Source organism: Triturus cristatus, chromosome 2_2 (assembly GCF_964204655.1).
Source record: "Triturus cristatus chromosome 2_2, aTriCri1.1, whole genome shotgun sequence".
Taxonomy (NCBI): Eukaryota; Metazoa; Chordata; class Amphibia; order Caudata; family Salamandridae; genus Triturus; species Triturus cristatus.
In genome coordinates, this window is record NC_140582.1 from 1,189,633,583 (window position 1) to 1,189,656,818 (window position 23,236).

At 42.0% G+C, this 23,236-nt stretch overlaps 1 protein-coding gene across 1 annotated transcript in view; it reads right to left on the bottom strand.

Annotated features, from left to right (window-relative positions):
• Positions 1-23,236, bottom strand: part of LOC146863354 (uncharacterized) — a 237,333-nt gene that overhangs the window by 65,855 nt on the left and 148,242 nt on the right. The window lies entirely within an intron of this gene.

Here is a 23,236-nt window from a genome sequence, read left to right on the forward strand (position 1 = left end):
TGCTAGTCCACACAATTCTTCAGAGCATGCCTTAAAGTCAACCATTCTATCCGGGATACAAGAAAAAGAGGGTCTATACTTAAAAAAAAAGCAAACACAAGGAGAAAAAGTCACGCAAATATTTTTTTTCAAGTACTTAAAATGTTATTTAGCGTGGCTGGAAAGCTATTGTTGCAGCTGAAAACATTAAGCATTCACAACAGGAGAGTCCGTACTGGAACTAGGTGGCGCTTCATTCAACGGAAACGGAGCGCATTACATTCACATTTTCACACTTGTAAATTATTAGGGCTACAGAATGCTAAATATAAATGTGATCCCAGCACCTCCAAAACGAATGAGCAAGAATATGCAAACTCCACTAATGTGCCATTCTTTTAAAGTTACAAATATTTATTTTCGATGCACAAGAAATAACTCTGCCACGCATGTGTGGATATATCAGGCTTCTAAGTAACTAAGAACTGTGGCATTTACTTCATGACTTTTCTTTTTCTAATAATTATATCCTTTAAAAAATAAATAAACTTCATTTATGCTATTATACGCTGCCATCCCTTCCCCATCCAGAGCAGATGATTCATTGCCCAACATACTATTATACACGATAAATAAAGCGCATGGCTGCCTAAAGAAGGTTTCCTGTGCAGGTTCCTCATCATGGTAACGTATCACATCAAATTTGCTATCCGAAGATTTAGAACGTTCAAGTTTTTAACAATTTACGGAAGGCTGAGAAGGAATGACAGGCTCAAACCTCGACCTCCTTGGCGGGATTTCCTCACTTGGTAATCACGGCCAACTTGAGATTGCTTGAGCGCAGAGAGTGCTTGGGTGAGTACAAAGACACCTACGAACTCAGATATAAAGGCCCAGAGTTGGATAGGCATATATGCATGTAGCATAAAGTTTTAAATTGTACGCAGGGTACAATTGTCAGCCAGTGGTTGTCATGCAGCAGACTGGCTGTGGAAGTAAATTTAAGGGTGTGAAGTAGGGAGACGTGTGGCGGCGTTTTGCACTATAGACCAATGTTAAACTAGCATTCCAATGATCCATGTGAGAAGTATTTGTGCCCAAAATTTGACAGTGAGGTGAGATTCAAAATTCAAGTCCTAGACTTAAGCTCACACAATCACATGGCTGCGGATGCCATGGGCGGCAATCTAAGGCATAGCCCCGGGCGCCACAAGCTCTAGCTACGCCTCTGGTGATAATAGCACTGAAAAGGATTACACACCATTGATAGTCAATGGCCACAGTAGAGTTTTTCCTTGGGACTCAGTCTCTGAAATTGAAGTCAAAATCCTTCAGTGGGTCAAGCCCCCAGGCTCTATCCCACGGTGAGTTCCATGAGGCCCGGTACCTTATCGATCAGGGCCCACTGATTTGCTGCTGCGGCGAAGCTCCAAGTGGGAGAAACCACTTTCTTCAAACCAGCGTGGCTATGCCGTGGGTGGGTAGAATGGGTTTGTGTGTTCCGGTCCTCTTGAGAACTGGAAATCTAAAACCTTGTAGGTAGCAACTTTTCAGAGGTGGTATGACAAGTGCAGTTAGACACAGCTCAGGCTTCCGGGACCTGAGAAACAACAGTTGGGAGTCAAGACTCACTCCAGGAGAGGCCATCAGCAGGTTGCAAGTCAGGTCCAGTTGTTACTGGTCAGCAGGGCACTTCATGGAAAAGTCCTATTGCAGCTTGTTGTGGCCGTATAGCTACACAAGTCAATAGGTGTCTACTTTTTTGTCCCGGTTACAAGGGGAAGCAAGTGCAATCCTTTAAGGCTCTGCTCTAATTACAGAAATCAGGTCCGGTCCTCATCTCTTCTTCCACAGGTCCATAAAGTGTGATTAAAAAGGGTGTTTTGAGGTTCCATATTAATGCTTTGTACCAACTAGTGTACTGCTCCTAATGGCGTCCAAAGTGAATGGGTAATGGTTTCTAGGGGTAACCCTACCCGCTTTTGAAACTGTTCCTGTTTGCCCTTCTGTAAGCAATCCCACAGTGTCCCCTCACTCTCAAAAACCAAGATGGAGAAATCCTTTTCTCTTTATGCAGAGCATGTGTGCACTGCCCTCCCAGATGTATGACCAGGGAAATCAACACTCTCCTTCTCTGCGGCTACCCTACACCAGTTCTGGAGGTAGCATTTGGTGCCAGCCTAATAAGAAGGACATAAGCCCGGACCTCTCCAGGTGTTACCAAACATTTGCCTGTTACAGGGGACACCCCTTAGAAGTAAATTAAGTTCCTGGGCCAACCCCACTGGTCTTTCTGCCTGGGGAAGAGAAAAACAACTCCTGATTCCCAAGTCATTGTACCTGCCCTATGATCATTTTTCATACCATTCATCATGGCTTTTTCTTGCGGGGCCACTGCTTATGAGAGAATGCAAATTAGCCCGAGCAGCTTCAAGCAGGGAACATTTTACTTTCTAAAATATACCTTTCCCTAATATTCATTAAAAATACGACTTCTCACCATTGAGTTGGGATTTTAATAACTAATAGAAAATAGTTGTTTCATCATTTTTGCAGCTGGACCCTAACTGGAGATACCAACATTTATTTTTACAATCGCTTCCCAGTGTTTCCCTTTGGGATAGCAAGAGTCTTCTCACAGTTAAAATTGCTTTTGGGTGCTAGTCACTATAAGGGCATGTTAACTGTACATTTCTACTGTTGACTGTATATTTCTACTGTTATACTTTCATTGACCAAGCACACTGCCTTGTGGGCCATACGGCCAACACAGGAGTGACTTTTTGATATTTAAAAGAAACAATTTTATCTGACAAAAAACGTTTTGTTGAATGAATGCACAGTAGATTTTTACAGTGAAGCAGCCAGGAATACACAGGGTAGGCCTGAAGCCATGTTTGCCCTGCCGCTGTAGTTGATGGCACTATAGTCACTGAAGTCCTCTAGTGCCATTACATTTCCGGATCCTGTGTTCACTTTCTACATCATATAGTAAGGACAGCAAGTTAAATATTCCAATGAGGAATAAGCCAAATTAACCATATCTAAGAGGGCGCACAGGCACTCTACTAGCAGGGGTGAATTGCACAGGGTTGTAAAGCCAGCAAAGCAGATATGGGAAAAATCTGGAGGGACGCCACACAAATATGGTAATTTTCCACAATGATTATTAAAAGAAAGCATAATTGTTACAAATGAATAGAGGACATCTTACACAAATACCTTTTCATGTGCCGACACTGTTTCGGAATAGTAAACATAACCAAATGATATTCGTTTCTGGTGCAGCCCCAGTGTCAAGTTTCTGTTTATTACGAGAGATGTAAATCTTCACTTTTTAGTCTACATTGAGCATTCTGGGACTTTTAGTTTCTCTTTTAAGATTGACAGTATGGCTGGAAAATTGCAGCATGCAAAGCGCTCTTGTAGTTCAAAAGAGAAGACTGACTGGCTTGGGAACACTAAAAGTGCTGTGTGGCAATGAACAGTGTAATGGTCAACAACCCAAAGAGAATCCAGACATTCAAATACCTGTAGCGCAAGCTTCACTTTAACACATAAAAGTTACGGTCAGAGTTTATAGGTGTACTAGGCAGTTGTTTCAGGTGCAAAGTGAAGGGCATGCCAAATTCAAGGGGAAGCATAGCAAATTTAAAAAAAATGAAAGCAAAAAAATATCCTTAGCCTCAATATGTTATTTGGTTTTAGGTGGTGGATACTCCTTTTACTTGGTCTGGTTAGTGACTGGCAGCCAATCGTGGGTGCTACTGGTTACAGCACATTCTCTCTTTGCTCTCTAGCATTTTGTATTTCACATTTAGAAAACATATGAAATGGTTAAGTAACAAGACATTTCCATATTGGTTAAGTGAACACAATATTTTTTTCTAACAATGTGTACCGATCTTTGTGTTTTCCAATATCTTTTTGTATGGGGTAGCAAACAAAATTGCTCATGCATTAATATATCTTTGTCCCCACTTTTCAAAGGTTTCCTTTTAGCCACTGACCAGTTTAAAGGACCTCTTATTTGTTAGACGCCTAGTCTTGTTTTGCATTTTTGATATCATTTCACAGCTTTCACATCTGGTTCCTTTGGAGTATCCCAAATATAATGGCCTGTACAGCCTATAATATTTGGTAGCCCCTATATTTCTGAAGATTGAACTTGCCAGGATACAATTTGACATGGCCTTATGTTGGCTCCACGAACACATTACTTTTTCTACCAGATAGAATCCTTGCTTGAGGCCCAGAGAACCGGTAATGAAAAATTGTTGGACACGGCGTGAGCATGGGAGGCGTTAGTGGACTTACTTAAGCACCTGACTGATGACACCGAACCACCTCTTGAGTGAAAAGACTTGTATATAAGGATTGAAACAGTGCCCTATCTGAGCTGGTAGCTTAGGAGTTGACAAGCATGTACTATATATTAGCTCCCCTCTATGTAGATACCTACTTTCTTGAAATATGATGCCAGATGCCCTACATGATTAAATACTACTTCACACTGAGAACTAGATGATGGAGCGACATGCCTGAGGGGGGGAGGGGGATGAGTAGGGTGGGAGGGGGTATTTTGATAATTCGTTGATTGTTGTGATAGATATGAGTGAGGACTAGTACAGACACTTATGGGGTCGGTTCCCTTTGTAGAGATACAGAGCATGGCTCTCCTGGGGATGCTGATAAGATGGATGAATATAATATAATTATAATAATCCACATTTGAAAAAGTGCGACCAATCACCTGTAAGGGTCTCTAGGCGCTGGGGGCCGTCAGGAAGATTAAGCAAGCTATTGCCCAGAGTCACATGGTGCTGGGCTAATCTGCCACCGGTGCCGGGGATCGAACCGTGATCCCCAGATTCCGGAGTCAGTCGCCCTGGCCGCGGCGCCACACCTCTTCCTTCCATGAACACAGGTGCACTTCAAGAGGCGGAGACTCTAGATGAAAAGCGGCGCATAATGGGGTACTACCGTTAACATGATTGTCACTAATTACTCCCAACAACAAGATGGCACTATTTCATCCCTTTGTATGGTACCAATTTGATGAGATGTAATTGAATAAAATTGGTTTACAAAATAGAATCCTTGCTTGAGTTTTCCAACATCTTTTCCTAAAGTGATACCACATATTACAGATCATGCATTTCTGTAAATTCTGATTCCCCCTACTTTTCAACTCAAGATGCCATTTATTTGATAGCAGACTGCAGTATCTTTTCATATTTGTGATTTCATTCCACAAGCTTTCACATCAGGGTCCTTCTAGGGATATTAAATATAATGCTTTACAAGGACTGTAATATTTGGTGTTCCCTATGTTTCTCAGGTTAGAGCTTACCAGGATTCAATTTGACATGGCATACTTTGGGCTAGATGACAGTATATTCCTGCCAAATAGCACCCTTTACTGTGTTTTCCAACATCTGTTACTATGTGGATATCACATATTACTGCTCCTGCATTGCTGTAATTTCTGACATCCCCTACTTTTCAACGGTTAGCTTTTAGCCACTGACCAATTCAAGTTACCTTTTCTATGATATTAGATTTCACTAATTCTTTGCATTTTTCATTTGATTCCACAAGCTTTCACATCTGGTTCTTTTCGGGGATACCAAATATAACACCTTGTTTGGTCTATAATATTTGGTATCCCTTATAGTTCTTGGGTTAGAGCTTACCAGGATTCAATTTGGCATGGCATTCTGTGGACAAAGTATTTTCCTGCCAAATAGCACCATTCCCTGTGCTTTCCATAATATTTTACTGTGGGGATACCACATATTATGGCGTCTGCAGTGCTGTAATATTTAGAATCCCCAACTTTTCAAGCGTTACCTTTTAGCCACATATCAACTTAAGTTGCATTTTATTTGCTATCAGACTGCTATATCTTTTCACATTTTTGATTTCATTGCGCAAGCTTTCACATCTAGTTCCTTTGGAGGATACCAAATATAATGTCCCATAAGGGCTATAATATTTGGTATCCCCTATGTTTCTCGGGATAGACCTCACCAGGATTCAATTGGACATGACATTCTATTGCAGGGGTCTCCAACGAGTAGCTCGGGAGCTACTGGTAGCTCACCAGCACCCTCAGAGTAGCTCTCAGAGGTGTAGTCAAGCATCTCATTCAGAGAGTCTGTGCATATTAAAGAAAGCAATACTGCTAATCTCAAGACCCTTGGAGCAGTGGTCTTCAAACTGTGGGGCGCACCCCCCTGGGGGGGCGTGGAGACATCTCAAGGGGGGCGCCAGTCGACCATTTGAAACCATCGGTACTGCATGCTCCTTCACAGACTGCATCCACTTGCTGAATGCGGTTAAAGTAATATCTATTGTAGGATAACTGGGCGTGATTTACAGATGATGGGTAGTATAAAATGCGCAAGTTCTGCTCGGATGGGGCAAATCTGCCTTCAGTGGGATTGCTGATGGCTGAATTACCGTGAGCAGAACCGTACTACGGTCATTTAAGTTACAGAAAAATAAACAAGTTGTTGCTTATATAAACTATGTGCATCTGTCAAACACTGTTAAAACGTGAGAAACACTGCCCCGTTTACTGTACAATGGCATTCAGCGACATTAGGAGTGAATCATGCATCACCCCATTGAAAGGCCGGCCCTCCTGCCTCACTCTTATCGCAGTGCCTCGTCAAGACCGTCAGTATGCTAAAAAGTAACCAATTACACATTTCCAGCACTTATTACAGGCTGCAACCATGGTGTGGGACAGAAATGTTTCACAGAGGCACCAGATATTGCAAATATTAGCTCCACAGGTCCTGATGCTCTTAGGTAGATCCCGCCTTGTATACACAACCAAATACACAAACATATTTCATGTAAATACTGTTTAACGCCTTTTCTCTTTTGCTTGGCGGTAATATTTCAATTTGGTTGGAGGCCGCAGCTGGGTTGGCATAGGAGGTACAGCGTCTAGAGCGCCAAACATCTAATGCGATTCTTATTGTTTTCAAACCATTGTAAATTATTAAAATTATATCAGGCAATATAATTTTAAAGGCGCAGTTTTCAGTTATCTACCTATAAAACATAAAGACAATCTAAACATGTAGAACAGTCAACTGTTTGTTACTTTAACATTACATTGCGGAGCTCGAAAATTCTCACACTCAAAAGTGATCTGTCATAATTTTAAAAATGAAAAATAATCTTCACTAAAAGGCACCTAATGACTAACATAAAAGAATCATTTATGTCTTGATAAGCTTTATTGTCTGGGTAAACAAAGTATTTTCCTGCCAAATGGCATCCTTCGCTCCGTTTTCCATATAATTGTACTATGGGGATACCACATATTACAGCTTCTACATTGCTGTAATATCTGGTACAATATATAATGGACTCTACCGCCTATGAAATTTGGTATCCCTTGTGTTTCGCGGGTAAGAACGTACAAAGATTCACTTTGACGTGGTCTAATGTTGGATTAATTTGCCAATAAGCACCCTTCCATTTGCTTTACAAAATATTTGTGCTCACGCCATGCTGTAATATCTTGTATCCTCTACGTTCCATGGGTTACCCTTTAGCCATAGACCACTTGAAGTTGCCTTTTATTTGATAGCAGATTACAGTATCTTTTCACATTTTGTACATCATTCCATAGGAATTTACATCCAGTACGCTTAGGGGATACCACTCATAATAGCCTATACAGCCTATAATATTTGGTATCCCCAGCGTTTCTCGGGTTAGAAGTTACCAGAATTCAATTTGACATTGCTTTAAGTTGGATGGAGGAGCACAGTATTTCTATACCAAATGGGACCCTTCCTTTTGCTTTCCAACATCATTTACTAGGGGGATACCAAATATTATGGCTCACGCATTGCTGTAATATCTCGTATCCCCTCTTTCATGGGTTACCCTTTAGCCATTGACCAATTGAATTTCCCTTTTATTTGATAGAAGACTACAGTATCTTTTCACATTTTGTACATCATTCCACAAGATTTTGCATCCGTACCCTTAGGGGATACCAATTATAATAGCTCATACGGCCTATAATATTTGGTATCCCCAGCGTTTCTAGGGTTAGAAGTTACCAGGATTCAATTTGACTTCGCCTTTTGATGGATGGGGGAGCACAGTGTACTGATACAAAGGAGCACCCTTCTTTTTGTTTTCCAACACCATTTACTATGGGGATACCAAATATTATGGCTCACGCATTGCTGTAATATCTAGTATCGCCTTTGTTTCATAGGTTACCCTTGAGCCATTGAATAGTTAAAATTGCCTTTTGTTTGGTAGCAGACTACAGTATCTTTTCACATTTTGTACATCATTACACAAGATTTTGCTTCCGTACCCTTTGGGGATACCAACTATAATAGGATATACGGCCTACAATATTTGGTATCCCCAGTGTTTCTCGGGTTAGAAGTTACCAGGATTCAATTTGACTTTGCCTTATGTTGGATGGGGGAGCACAGTATTCCTATACCAAATAGCACCCTTCCTTTTGCTTTCCAATATCATTTACTAAGGGGATACCAAATATTATGGCTCACACATTGCCATAATATCTCGTATCCCCTATGTTTCATGGGTTACCCTTAATCCATTGAATAGTTGAAATTGCCTTTTGTTTGATAGCAGACTACAGTATCTTTTCACATTTTGTACATCATTCCACAAGATTTTGCATCTATACCCTTAGGGGATACCAAATTTAACATCCTATACGGCCTATAATTGGTATCCCCAGTGTTTCTTGGGTTGGAAGTTACCAGGATTCAATTTGACCTCGCCTTATGTTGGATGGAGGGGCACAGTATTTCCATACCAGATCAATTGAATTTGCCTTTTATTTGATAGCAGACTACAGTATCTTTTCACATTTGTACATCATTCCACAAAATTTGCATCCATACCCTTAGGGGATACCAAATTTATTAGCCTATACGGCCTATAATATTTGGTGTCCCCAGTGTTTCTCGGGTTGGAAGTTACCAGGATTCAATTTGACTTCACCTTTTGTTGGATGGGGGAGCACAGTGTACTGATACCAAGGAGCACCCTTCTTTTTGCTTTCCAACACCATTTACTATGGGAATACCAAATATTATGGCTCACGCATTGTTGTAATATCTCGTATACCCTATGTTTCATGGGTTACCCTTAATCCATAGATCAATTGAATTTGCCTTTTATTTGATAGCAGACTACAGTATCTTTTCAAATTGTGTACATCATTACACAAGATTTTGCTTCCGTACCCTTGGGGGATACCAAATTTAATAGCCTATACGGCCTACGATATTTGGTATCCCCAGTGTATCTCGGGTTAGAAGTTACCAGGATTCAATTTGACTTTGCCTTATGTTGGATGTGGGAGCACAGTATTTCTATACCAAATAGTACCCTTCCTGTTGATTTCCAACATTATTTACCTCGGGGATATCAAATATTATGGCTGACGCATTGTTGTAATATCTCGTATACCCTATGTTTCATGGGTTACCCTTGAGCCATTGAATAGTTGAAATTACCTTTTGTTTGATAGCAGACTACAGTATGTTTTCACATTTTGTATATCATTCCACAAGATTTTGCATCCGTACCCTTAGGGGATACCAATTATAATAGCATATACGGCATATAATATTTTGTATCGCCAGTGTTTCTCGCGTTAGAAGTTACTAGGATTCAATTTGACTTTGCCTTATGTTGGATGGGGGAGCACAGTATTCCTATACCAAATAACACCCTTCCTTTTGCTTTCCAATATTATTTTCTATGGGGATACCAAATATTATGGCTCACCCATTGCTGTAATATCTCGTATACCCTATGTTTCATGGGTTACCCTTGAGCCATTGAATAGTTGAAATTGCCTTTTGTTTGATAGCAGACTACAGTATCTTTTCACATTTTGTACATCATTGCACAAGATTTTGCATCTATACCCTTAGGGGATACCAAATTTAACATCCTATACGGGCTATAATATTTGGTATCCCCAGTGTTTCTCGGGTTGGAAGTTACCAGGATTCAATTTGACCTCGCCTTATGTTGGATGGAGGGGCACAGTATTTCCATACCAAATAGCACCCTTCCTTTTGCTTTCCAACATCATTTTCTATGGGGATACCAAATATTATGGCTCACCCATTGCTGTAAAATATCATATCCCCTATGTTTCATGGGTTACCCATTAGCCATTGACCAATTGAATTAGCCTTTTATTTGATAGCAGACTACAGTATCTTTTCACATTTGTACATCATTCCACAAGATTTTGCATCCATACCCTTAGGGATACCAAATGTATTAGCCTATACGGCCTATAATATTTGGTGTCCCCAGTGTTTCTCGGGTTGGAAGTTACCAGGATTCAATTTGACTTTGCCTATAGTTAGATGGGGGAGCACAGTGTACTGATACCAAGGAGCACCCTTCTTTTTGCTTTCCAAACCATTTACTATGAGGATACCAAATATTATGGCTCACGCATTGCTGTAATATCTAGTATCGCCTTTGTTTCATGGGTTACCCTTGAGCCATTGAATAGTTGAAATTGCCTTTTATTTGGTAGCAGACTACAGTATCTTTTCACATTTTGTACATCATTACACAAGATATTGCCTTCGAACCCTTAGGGGATGCCAACTATAATAGCATATACGGCCTATGATATTTGGTATCCCAGTGTTTCTCGGGGTAGAAGTTACCAGGATTCAATTTGACTTCGCCTTATGTTGGATGGGGGAGCAAAGTATTCCTATACCAAATAGCACCCTTCCTTTTGCTTTCCAATATCATTTACTAAAGGGGTACCAAATATTATGGCTCACATATTGCCATAATATCTCGTATCCCCTATGTTTCATTGGTTACCCTTAATCGATTGATCAATTGAATTTGCCTTTTATTTGATAGCAGACTACAGTATCTTTTCAAATTTTGTACATCATTCCACAAGATTTTGCATCCGTACCCTTAGGGGATACCAAATTTAATAGCCTATACGGCATACAATATTTGGTATCCCCAGTGTATCTCGGGTTAGAAGTTACCAGGATTCAATTTGACTTTGCCTTATGTTGGATGCTGGAGCACAGTATTTCTATACCAAATAGCACCCTTCCTTTTGATGTCCAACATAATTTACCTTGGGGATACCAAATAATATGGCTCACGCATTGTTGTAATATCTCGTATACCCTATGTTTCATGGGTTACCCTTGAGCCATTGAATAGTTGAAATTACCTTTTGCTTGATAGCAGACTACAGTATGTTTTCACATTTTGTATATCATTCCACAAGATTTTGCATCCGTACCCTTAGGGGATACCAACTATAATAGCATATACGCCCTATAATATTTGGTATCCCCAGTGTTTCTCGCGTTAGAAGTTAGTAGGATTCAATTTGACTTCGCCTTATGTTGGATGGGGCAGCACAGTATTCCTATACCAAATATCACCCTTCCTTTTGCTTTCCAATATCATTTTCTATGGGGATACCAAATATTATGGCTCACCCATTGCTGTAATATCTCGTATACCCTATGTTTCATGGGTTACCCTTGAGCCATTGAATAGTTGAAATTGCCTTTTGTTTGATAGCAGACTACAGTATCTTTTCACATTTTGTACATCATTCCACAAGATTTTGCATCCATACCCTTAGGGGATACCAAATTTAATATCCTATACGGCCTATAATATTTGGTATCCCCAGTGTTTCTCGTGTTGGAAGTTACCAGGATTCAATTTGACCTCGCCCTATGTTGGATGGAGGGGCACAGTATTTCCATACCAAATAGCACCCTTACTTTTGCTTTCCAACATCATTTTCTATGGGGATACCAAATATTATGGCTCACCCATTGCTGTAATATATCGTATCCTCTATGTTTCATGGGTTACCCTTTAGCCATTGACCAATTGAATTAGCCTTTTATTTGATAGCAGACTAGAGTATCTTTTCACATTTGTACATCATTCCACAAGATTTTGCATCCATACCCTTATGGGATACCAAATGTATTAGCCTATACGGCCTATAATATTTGGTGTCCCCAGTGTGTCTCGGGTTGCAAGTTACCAGGATTCAATTTGACTTCGCCTTTTGTTGGATGGGGGAGCACAGTGTACTGATACCAAGAAGCACCCTTCTTTTTGCTTTCCAACACCATTTACTATGGGGATACCAAATATTATGGCTCACGCATTGATGTAATATCTGGTATCACCTTTGTTTCATGGGTTACCCTTGAGCCATTTAATAGTTGAAATTGCCTTTTTTTGGTAGCAGACTACAGTATCTTTTCACATTTTGTACATTACACAAGATTTTGCTTCCCTACCCTTAGGGGATACCAACTATAATAGCATATACGACCTATGATATTTGGTATCCCCAGTGTTTCTCAAGTTAGAAGTTACCAGGATTCAATTGGACTTCGCCTTATGTTGGATGGGGGAGCACAGTATTCCTGTACCAAATAGCACCATTTCTTTTGCTTTCCAATATCATTTACTAAGGGAATACCAAATATTATGGCTCACACATTGCCATAATATCTCGTATCCCCTATGTTTCATTGGTTACCCTTAATCCATTGATCAATTGAATTTGCCTTTTATTTGATAGCAGACTACAGTATCTTTTCACATTTTGTACATCATTCCACAAGATTTTGCATCTATACCCTTAGGGGATACCAAATTTAATATCCTATACGGCCTATAATATTTGGTATCCCCAGTGTTTCTCGTGTTGGAAGTTACCAGGATTCAATTTGACCTCGCCTTATGTTGGATGGAGGGGCACAGTATTCCTGTACCAAATAGCACCATTTCTTTTGCTTTCCAATATCATTTACTAAGGGGATACCAAATATTATGGCTCACACATTGCCATATTATCTCGTATACCCTATGTTTCATGGGTTACCCTTGAGCCATTGAATAGTTGAAATTGCCTTTTGTTTGATAGCAGACTACAGTATCTTTTCACATTTTGTACATCATTCCACAAGATTTTGCATCCATACCCTTAGGGGTTACCAAATTTAATATCCTATACGGCCTATAATATTTGGTATCCCCAGTGTTTCTCGTGTTGGAAGTTACCAGGATTCAATTTGACCTCGCCTTATGTTGGATGGAGGGGCACAGTATTTCCATACCAAATAGCACCCTTCCTTTTGCTTTCCAACATCATTTTCTATGGGGATACCAAATATTATGGCTCACCCATTACTGTAATATATCATATCCCCTATGTTTCATGGGTTACCCATTAGCCATTGACCAATTGAATTAGCCTTTTATTTGATAGCAGACTACAGTATATTTTCACATTTGTACATCATTCCACAAGATTTTGCATCCATACCCTTAGGGGATACCAAATTTATTAGCCTAAACGGCCTATAGTATTTGGTGTCCCCAGTGTTTCTCGGGTTGGAAGTTACCAGGATTCAATTTGACTTCGCCTATTGTTGGATGGGGGAGCACAGTGTACTGATACCAAGGAGCACCCTTCTTTTTGCTTTCCAACACCATTTACTATGGGGATACCAAATATTATGGCGCACGCATTGCTGTAATATCTAGTATCGCCTTTGTTTCATGGGTTACCCTTGAGCCATTGAATAGTTGAAATTGCCTTTTATTTGGTAGCAGACTACAGTATCTTTTCAAATTTTGTACATCATTCCACAAGATATTGCATCCGTACCCTTAGGGGATACCAAATTTAATAGCCTATACGTTCTACAATGTTTGATATCCTCAGTGTATCTCGGGTTAGAAGTTACCAGGATTCAATTTGACTTTGCCTTATGTTGGATGCGGGAGCACAGTATTTCTATACCAAATAGCACCCTTCCTTTTGATTTCCAACATAATTTACCTTGGGGTTACCAAATATTATGGCTCACGCATTGTTGTAATATCTCACATACCCTATGTTTCATAGGTTACCCTTGAGCCATTGAATAGTTGATATTACCTTTTGTTTGATAGCAGACTACAGTATGTTTTCACATTTTGTATATCATTCCACAAGATTTTGCATCCGTACCCTTAGGGGATACCAATTATAATAGCATATACGGACTATAATATTTGGTATCCCCAGTGTTTCTCGCATTAGAAGTTACTAGGATTCAATTTGACTTCGCCTTATATTGGATGGGGAAGCACAGTATTCCTATACCAAATAACACCCTTCCTTTTACTTTACAATATCATTTTCTATGGGGATACCAAATATTATGGCTCACCCATTGCTGTAATATCTCGTATACCCTATGTTTCATGGGTTACCCTTGAGCCATTGAATAGTTGAAATTGCCTTTTGTTTGATAGCAGACTACAGTATCTTTTCACATTTTGTACATCATTCCACAAGATTTTGCATCCATACCCTTAGGGGATACCAAATTTAATATCCTATACGGCCTATAATATTTGGTATCCCCAGTGTTTCTCGGCTTTGAAGTTACCAGGATTCAATTTGACTTTGCCTTTTGTTGGATGGGGGAGCACAGTGTACTGATACCAAGGAGCACCCTTCTTTTTGCTTTCCAACACCATTTATTATTATTATTATTATTATTATTATTATTAAGGGGCATTTATAGAGCGCCTGGTTACGCAGAATGCGTGTCCCCGCGCTGAACTGAAGCACTCTGAAAGAGAAGTAGGGGAGGAGCCCACTATTTTGAGAAGAGGTAAGTTTTTAATTTCCTCCGGAAACTAGATTCGGAGGGGTCCAGTCGGAGGTTGAGAGGTAAATTATTCCAGCTTTTTGCCGCCAGGTATCGGAAGGATCTACCTCCCACACGGGCCTTTTTCACCCTAGGGACCTTAAGCAAGCCTCCTTGCGAGGAGCGCAATGCACGAGTTGGTGCATACCTTGTAATGAGGTTCTGGAGTGGTGCTGGCGCCTTCTTAGCGAGGATACGGTGGCAGGTGCAGAGGGACTTAAATTCAGCTCTGCTCCTCACCGGCAGCCAATGGAGTGACTGGAGGGCGGCCTTGGAGTTCGATCTTTTAGGGAGGTTTAAGATAAGGCGGGCTGCAGCATTCTGTAGCACCTGAAGTCGATTTATCGCTTTACAGGTAGCTCCCAAATAAAGTAGGTTGCCAAAGTCTAGGCGTGAGGTGACAAGGGCGTGCACCAGTGTTCTGGGGGCGGCCGTAGGAAGGAGAATTAGGACCTTCCGAGAGAGTTTTTAGAATGCTGAAGCAAATGCCCGTCACCCTGTTGATCTGTGGTCCGAAAGACAGGTCAGTATCTAGCCAGACCCCGAGATTTCTGACTTCTTTCCGAGGTGTGGGGGCCTCACCTAGACAAGGTGGCCACCATGCCGACGTCCAGACAGATGGGCTGCCTCCCACCACGAGCACCTCGGTCTTGTTGCCATTTAATTTCAGGCAATTGGTGGACATCCAGGTTGCAAGATCTTGCATGCAAGCCCTGAAACTGTCCATAGCAAGGCCGGGTGTACGCGAGAGGGATACAACTAACTGTGTGTCGTCGGCATAGGTAACAATACAATTGGAGCCACTTGGGAGACATAGAGATTAAAAAGAGTTGGGCTCAGGGACGAACCCTGAGGAACGCCCTGACCCAATTCCATGTCTCGGGAATAGTGGTCCCCTTGACGGACCTGGAAACTTCTCCCCGTCAGGAAGGATTGGATCCATTGGAGTGCGGCTCCAGTTATACCTCCATCATTCAGACACTGTAGCAAGGTGGAGTGAGCTACAGTGTCGAATGCCGCACTCAGGTCCAGTAGGATAAGGGCCATAGTGTGACCTTCATCCACCCCCTGTCTTAGGGATTCCACAGCCGTCAGTAGTGCCGATTCCGTAGAATGGCGGGGGCGGAAGCCAAATTGGGTGTCGTGCAGTAAGGCAGCTTTGTCTATGAAATCCATAAGTTGGATATTGACCGTTTTTTCTGCTACCTTGGCCAGATATGGTAAGAGAGAGATGGGCCGCAAATTGTCTAATTTATCAAAGCTGATGGTACGTTTTTTCCTGAGAGGAAGGACCACCGCTTTTTTCCATTCTTTAGGCACCGTCTTTGTCGTAAAAGACACATCCAGTAGATGCCTAATGTAGGGCTCCAAGGCCCCCAGGCTGTCTTTTAGGCGTTTGGGAGTGGTAGGGTCCCGTGGGGAACCTGACTTTACAGATCTGCAGATTTTTAGGAGAGTTTCTGTGGGTGGGGTAACAAAGTTGGTAAGGGTGGGTGAGTTTCCCCTATCCCTAGAGTTTTCTACAAACTCTATCCCATTCGTGGGTTGAGTTGGGAAAGCCGAGTAAATTTTAGATATTTTCTCAGCAAAGAAGTCTGTGATTCTGTCACAAGATTCAGGCGAACAGTCATCAGGGACAGTGGCGGATTTTCCACTAGAGAGAGTTTTGTAAAGTAGAAATAACTCCTTCGTCGAGTTACCTGCTTCGTTGATCTTAGTCTCATAGTGTGTAGTTTTCGCCTTTCTAATCAGTCCATGGTAGACTCGCCTCTCTGACAGGTAGACCTCTCTAGTATCTTTGGAGAAAGCCCGACGCCATTGCCTTTCAGCTCTCTTCAATAAGGTTTTAGCATTCCGCAGTTCAGTAGTAAACCAGGGTGCGGTTTTTTGAGCACGGTCACTGGGATTAGTTTCGGATAGCGGGGCTGTGAGATCTAGTGCATCGTTGATGCGTTTGCAGAGGTTGGAGTTAGCTGTGTCTGCATCATCTCCCCCTGGGTCGCCTCCTTTTGTTAGTTCCTCGCAGAACTTAGACTGGGAGAAGGAGGCCCATTTTCGCCTTAGGTGGTATAATGCTGTGGGTTGTCGGGCTCTACCTTCAGGAATTTGAATGGTGAAAGGTACCAGATGATGATCCGACCAGGGGATAGGGATGGGAGTCTTCGCTTCTACTTCCCCCCAGTTAACAAATATGGGATCTAGTAAGTTCCCTAACTGGTGGGTGGGCCCGCTTACAATTTGATTTAGTTGTAAAGCTTCTAATACTTGGCAGAGGTTTTTACTGGTGTTGTCGGATGGATTGTTGAAATGGAGGTTAAGGTCACCAAGTACCATGAATTTATTTTTGCATATCGAGGTCTCTATAATGCATTCAGCTAGACTCTCCTCGAACCTAGTTGAGGGGCCGGGGGGTCTGTAAATTAACATTCCTTCCAGTGTGTGGTTGTTATTCACTTTTATTGTGAAGCTCCCTGCCTCACTGTCCAAGATAGGCACATGATTAAGTTGGCAGCGTAGACTTTCCTGTGCAACTATTGCAATGCCCCCTCCTCTGCCTATGGGTCTGTCTTGTCTGTATATTGTATATCCCTCTGGGAGTGCCTCTAGGGCGTCAGGCGTGGATTCCTCATCCAGCCAAGTTTCGGTTAGAAATGTCAGGTCCCATTGTGTTTCAGTAAGTAGATCGTATAGATCTAGCTTGTGTTTGCGTAAAGAGCGGACATTAATCAGTCCGCATTCTAGGGTGTTATCCGTAGTGGCCATACTCCTACCAGGATCATAGGAGAAGTGACAATGTTCGCAACCTATGTTGTCCTCTGCTTTTAGTTTGTGCTTGCACAGCTCAGTAGTGCTAGGGCAAAGCGCTAGCAGTTCTAACTTACCCCACCGTGTATGGTTCACACGAGGGACATGGGGTATAGCCCTAGACCGCGTGCGATCGCGGACGGGCGCAGACGGGCTTGCCTTAAGCGCGCCTTCGGCGCGCAAACGGCGCTCCCGCTGCGCTCGTCCGCTGCGCTTGTGCTGGAGGTACATTTAGGGAGAAAGGTTAAGGGCGTGGCCTGGCTGGGGGCGTGGCCTCGTGTCGCGAGGGTGAGGCGTTCGTGCTCCGACTCTGGCACCAGACAGCGCTATGTCCGCTGTAAGTGGAGTGGTAGCCTGTCCTTTTTGATCAAGTTCAGGTCGTTTAAAACAGATAAACAATAACAAGTAAGTGTTTATTTTTAAAAAGAGCGTCAAACCTCCGGCTTCCGCCTCAGAGGGTGTCAGTTTCAATAAGACGCGCTATTGGTCTGCGCAGTCTTATAGGCGGGAAAAGAGGGCGTGGCCTGGCTGGGGGCGTGGCCTCGTGTCGCGAGGGTGAGGCGTTCGTGCTCCGACTCTGGCACCAGACAGCGCTATGTCCGCTGTAAGTGGAGTGGTAGCCTGTCCTTTTTGATCAAGTTCAGGTCGTTTAAAACAGATAAACAATAACAAGTAAGTGTTTATTTTTAAAAAGAGCGTCAAACCTCCGGCTTCCGCCTCAGAGGGTGTCAGTTTCAGTTTACTATAGGGATACCAAATATTATGGCTCACGCATTGCTGTAATATCTAGATTCGCCTTTGTTTCATGGGTTACCCTTGAGCCATTGAATAGTTGAAATTGCCTTTTATTTGGTAGCAGACTACAGTACCTTCTCACATTTTGTACATCATTACACAAGATTTTGCTTCCGTACCCTTAGTGGATACCAACTATAATAGCATATACGGCCTATAATATTTGGTATCCCCAGCGTTTCTCACGTTAGAAGTTACCAGGATTCAATTTGACATCGCCTTATGTTAGATGGAGGAGCACAGTATTTCTATCCTGAAAAGCACCCTTCCTTTTGCTTTACAACATCATTTACTATGGGGATACCAAGTATTATGGCTCACGCATTGTAGTAATATCTTGTATCCTCTATGTGTCATGGGTTACCCTTTAGCCATTGACCAGTTGAAATTGCCTTTTGTTTGATAGCAGACTACAGTATCTTTTCCCATTTTGTACATCATTCCACAAGATTTCGCATCCGGTACCCTTAGGGGATACCAACTATAATAGCCTATAAGGCGTACAATATTTGGTATCCCCAGTGTTTCTCGGGTTAGAACTTACCGGGATTCAATTTAACTTTGCCTTATGTTGGATGCGGGAGCACATTATTTCTATAGCAAATAGCACCCTTCCCTTTGCTTTCCAACATCATTTACTAAGGGGATACCAAATATTATGGCTCACGCATCGCCATAATATCTGTATCCCCTATTTTTCATGGGTTACTTTTTAGCCATTAACCAATTGAAATTTCCTTTTATTTGATAGCAGACTACAGTATCTTTTCACATTTTGTACATCATTCCGCAAGATTTTGCATCCGATACCCTTAGGAGATACACAAAATAATAGCCTATTCGGCCTAAAATATTTGGTATCCCCAGCGCTTCTCGGGTTAGAACTTACCAGGATTCAATTTGACATTGCCTTATGTTGGATGGGCGATCATAGTATATCTATGCAAAATAACACCCTTCCTTTTGCTTTTCAACATTATTTACTATGGGGATACCAAATATTATGGCTCATGCATTACTGTAATATCTCGTATCCCCTACGTTTCTCGAGTTACCCTTCAGCCATTAACCAGTTGAAGTTGCCATGTATTTGATAGCAGACTACAGTATCTTTTCACATTTTTTATATAATTCCGCAAGACTTCACATCTCTTTCCTTTAAGGAATACCATATATAATGGACTCCACCGCCTATAATATTTGATATCGCTTATGTTTCTCAGGTAAGAACTTACCAGGATTCAGTTTGATATGGTCTAATGTTGGATGGGTGAACATAGTATTCCTATGCCAAAAAGCACCCTTCCTTTTCCTTTCCAACATCATTTACTATGGGAATACAAAAAAATTATGGCTCACGCATTTCTGTATTATCTCGTATCCCCTACGTTCCATGGTTACCCTTTAGCTATTGACCACTTGGAGTTGTCTTTTATTTGATAGCAGACTACACTATTTTTTCATTCTTTGTATACCATTCCATAAGATTTTACATCCGGTTCCCATATGGATACCAAACATAATGGCCTATACCATCTGTAATATTTGGTATCCCCTATGTTTCTCAAGTTAGAACTGGCCAGGATTCAATTTGACATGGCCTTATGTTGGATGGGTGAGCACAGTATTTTTATGCCAAATAGCCATTCCCCAGTTGAAGTTGCCATGTATTTGATAGCAGACTACAGTATCTTTTCACATTTTTTATGTAATTCCCCAAAACTTCAGATCTGTTTACTTTAGGGGTTATCATATATAATGGACTCTACCGCCTATAATATTTGTTATCCTCTATGTTTCTCTGGTTAGATTTTATCAGGATTCAATTTGACATGTTCTTATTTTGGCTGGGTGAGCAAAGTATTTTTCTGCCAACTGGCACACTTCCTTGAGTTTTCTAACTTCTCTTACTATGAGGATGCCAAATATTACGGCTTATGCAAGGCTATAATATTTTGTATTCCCTACTTTTAATGGGTTACCCTTTAGCTATTGACCAACTGAAATTGGCTTGTAATTGATAGCCAATTACTGTATCTTTCCGTATTTTTGATTTCCTTCCACAAACATTCACATAAGGTTCCTTTGGGGATACCAAAAATAATGGCCCATACAGGCTATAATATTTAAGGTTCACTGACAGAATATCGATGTACAAAATATAGGGCCCGATTCCAATGTCATTCGGAAGACTTACGAATCTGATTTGGCTTTCCCAGATCGGATTCGAAGCCCTTGTTTATGACCGAAACGTACACAGGTCTGAACGACCAAGTACTAAGCGAAGATCACGTACGCATTGGCCAAATCGTTTCTGGGACCCAAACCTGTCCGTACGACTCGTTCGTAGCCGAATCGTGCCACGCTATGGAGCCGAATTCTGACCGAGCGAGCACGATGCACGATTCAGACAGCCACCTCGCCTCGGTCTCAGCGAGATGAAAAGGCTGTCGGAATCATACTTCGGGGGCCGTAGCAGGCCCCCCTTCACCCTGGGCCCTCTGAATCTGTCACGGGGATGTGCCCATGGGTACCCCCGATCGAGGCATGCACAGTGGCCGCGGTGCCCACCACAGGGTGTAGGCTTTTCCCCACCCACCCCTTTTTGCTATGGGAGCCGATGTACGAATCTGTACACAGGCTCCCATAGAGTTCAATGGGAGTCCGAGAGAACCGAGTCCATAGCATACAGCTGTATTGTACTCGCTCGTTCGGACTCCCGGAGCATGTTTCGCTCATAAAGCCCTCCGAATCTGAGTCATACGGGGGGCTTTCCTAGCGAGATCAGAATCGGGCCTATAGTTATTAAAAATATCGATGAAAAAATATAGAAAGCAAAAATATCGACTCCCTATACTTAAACATGTAAGTACAAAAATATTGAGAAAAAAAAACATTTATGTACAAAATATAGTTGTACAAAATATCGATTTTTATATATATATATTTATAAAATATTAAATATGTTAAATCATAAAATTAATATAAAAAATAAAGTAGATTTAGGGGCCGATTCCGATCCTGTTAAAAAGCAGTACGAATAGTTGTACGGAGCGTTTTCTCCGTACGACTCGTACCAGGTAAACTCATCTTACAACCTAGGAAGTACGATGCGTACAGAAACCCTTTTTCCGTACGAATAGTACAAAAGACCATACGGGTAAAAAAAAACTACGGTTCTAATCCGGAACTGCTTGTACGCGACGTCCGGACGTATCATCATCATTTGTATACACCCACCTACAATTACCGCAACAGACAGACGCAAGAAGGCCTTGACCTGTGCATATATATGTGTACACGGTAACAGACAACTCCTCAGACTCACGCAGACACATGGGCCTATTGACACTTGTTTGCAGTTTTCAACAGAGACTCCTGAAACATGCATGTATAGTTGCACATATACATAAAGCCTCCAGCACAGATCCACTCAAGAGCGCATGGCCCTCTGGTCATATGTGTTCACACTACTACAAGCACTTCCACAAGGAGATTGAGAACAACGGTCTAAGCATATCAATGTAAAAATAACTGCAGACAACAACAGAAACACTCATTTTTACAAGACCCTGCGCATACAAATACGCACTCACCCACAGAGCTCTGCATCATGTGTCAATAGTGCCCTCTTGTGGACATTTTTGAAATATATCGCAGAGTAAAATAGATTTTCGGCCAAAATTCAGAGCAGTTCGCTATGATGAAAGACACATTTCTGTTTTTTTCTTTGACCCATTGAGTGTCTTAGCTTTCAAGAGAAGGATCGGAATTGTATTTCAGGAAAGTTCACGGAGACGAGCTGTCTGGGTCGGTTCCGGGGAAACATCTCATTTATTTTGTTCTAGAGGTTGAAGATATGTGACTCATATTTAGTATTTGTAAACGGTATAAGCATGGCACAAGTCCTAAAAAAAAAGAAGTGGGGGGCGCTGATGTCACGACAGGAAGTGACGTCATGAAAGGTGGCTTGCCCCATCAGACTCGTTGCCTGCCCTCGCTCACCCCTTAGATGCGATTGCTACAGAGAAGCCAGCGCGTGAGCAGCGTTCTGAATGAGCTCCGATCTCGCCCCAGAGAGGCCAATGAGTGAATGCAGGCCCGGTTCTAGCGGGTGGGCCAGGCCCACCCAAACATCAGCCTGGCCCACCCAAACATGAGCCTTGGCCCTCGCAGTGAGGGCTTGAAGGCAGGCGCGCAACGCCATTTCGCTCAAAGGGCTTCAAACCCCCGGTCGGGAAGCTGCCTCAGCAAGGCTGACACAGCCTGGCTGAGACAGCTTCCCGGGCGCGCACACACACACAGACAGTTTTTTAGATTATCACAGTCGCACCAGAGTACTTCACAGGTCTTTAAAAGACCATTTACATGTTAATAAGGCTTTGTTTATTTTTTCACCCCTTCATCTCCACTAGGGACATGGCGAAAGGCGTCAAATCCTTTCTTTGACAATGGTAACCTTTGCCTACTGTCCTGCTGCGTGGATTTTTCTTTTTCTGTGCAGCGCAGGAGAAAAGAAGTTTGTTTATTCCGATTCAACTTTCCAAACCCCTGCAGCTGCTTATCACATCAGGCTGTGACACAAAGTTTGACTAATGGAGTAGGTAAGAGAATGTGTTTACTATTTGTTTTTCTTTTTAAAATCTGCGCAGGCCCAGCAGGACACATACCTTGTGTGAGCTTCATTTAAACAGTTTTTATCATTATCATGGCCAATGGAGGACTACAATAAGACAATAAAAAATGCCCAGATAACGCTGGTGATAAATGATCCTGCTGGACAGCAATTTTGTCTGTTAGTAGTTTTTAAATGGTCACTGGTGGAGGGTGGTAGTGAGGGAGTCTGAGGAGGAGGTCATGAGGGGGAGGGGCTACAGAGA